This window comes from Arachis duranensis, chromosome 6, assembly GCF_000817695.3.
Source record: "Arachis duranensis cultivar V14167 chromosome 6, aradu.V14167.gnm2.J7QH, whole genome shotgun sequence".
NCBI classification, from domain to species: domain Eukaryota; kingdom Viridiplantae; phylum Streptophyta; class Magnoliopsida; order Fabales; family Fabaceae; genus Arachis; species Arachis duranensis.
Genome location: NC_029777.3, coordinates 52,664,020 through 52,665,481, shown reverse-complemented (window position 1 = coordinate 52,665,481; position 1,462 = coordinate 52,664,020). Strand labels below are relative to the sequence as shown.

The 1,462-nt window shown below is 37.1% G+C and overlaps 1 protein-coding gene across 1 annotated transcript in view; it reads left to right on the top strand.

Moving 5' to 3' along the window:
• LOC110273003 (uncharacterized) overlaps positions 1-1,462 on the top strand; it is a 21,866-nt gene that overhangs the window by 3,007 nt on the left and 17,397 nt on the right. The window lies entirely within an intron of this gene.

The following is a 1,462-nucleotide window of genomic DNA, read 5'->3' as shown; positions in this document are numbered from 1 at the left end:
TAAAATGTATAACAGGTAAACTCGTACGAGTCTACGAGTCGAGTCTAGGTCAGCTCCACGAGTTTACCTAGACTCGCGAGTTTGACAACCTTGGCTGGGCGTTCAAAATGCCCAGTGAGGAAAGCAAATTGGCGTTTTAACGCCAGCCAGGGTGCCTGGCTGGGCGTTTAACGCCCAAAAGGGTAGTAGTTTGGGCGTTAAACGCCAGAATGTGCACCATTCTGGGCGTTTAACGCCAGGATGGCACAGGAGGGAAGATTCTGTTTTTAATTCAGATTTTTTTCAAGTTTTCAAAATTTTTTTCAAAATCAAATCTTTTTCAAATCAATCTTTTCAATCAAATCTTTTTCAAAATCAATTTCTTTCCATTTTCAAAAATACTTGCTATCAATTAATGATTTGATTCAACATTTCAAGTATGTTGCCTTTTCTGTTGAGAAAGGTTTAATGTTTGAATCATATCTTTTCTTGTTAGCCAAGTTATTAATTTTTAAAATCAAATCTTTTTAAAATGTTTTTCAAATCATATCTTCTCAATCACATCTTTTTAAAACCAATCATATCTTCTTAATCACATCTTTTTCAAAATAGTTTTCAATCAAATCTTTTTGATTTCTAATTTCAAAATCTTTTTTCAAAAATCACTTGATTTCTTTCCCAATCTTGGTTTTCGAAAATCAAGTAAAGTTTTTCAAAATGTTTTCGAAATCTTTTACTTAATTTTCGAAAATTTCTTCCCCTCTTCTCACCTCCTTCTATTTATGGACTAACACTATTCCTCAATGAACAATTCGAACTCCATCTCTCTTGATAAGTTCGAATTCTTCTACTTCTGCCTTCTATTTTTCTTTTCCTCTGACACCTCAAGGAATCTCTATACTGTGACATAGAGGATTCCATATTTTCTTTTTCTCTTCTCTTTCATATGAGCAGGAGCAAAGACAAAAGCATACTTGTTGAGGCTGACCCTGAACCTGAAAAGACCTTAAAGCGAAAGCTAAGAGAAGCTTAGGTAGAAACTGCCTCAAAAGAGACAGGATCCTGGGAAGTTTTCAATACCTTGTACCATAGGCACCATGACCTTCAAGAAGGCCTTGTGTGACTTAGGGTCAAGTGTAAACCTCATGCCTCTCTCTGTAATGGAGAAGTTAGGGACTTTTGAGGTGCAAGCTGCAAAAATCTCACTAGAGATGGCAGACAATTCAAGAAAACAAGCCTATGGACTTGTAGAGGATGTTCTGGTAAAAGTTGAAAACCATTACATCCCTACTGATTTCATAGTCCTAGAGACTGGGAAGTGCATGGATGAATCCATCATCCTTGGCAGACCCTTCCTAGCCACAGCAAAGGCTGTGATTGATGTTGATAGAGGAGAGTTGATCATTCAAGTGAATAAAGAATCCTTTGTGTTTAAGGCTCAAGGATACCCCTCTGTCACCATGGAGAGGAAGCATGAAGAGCT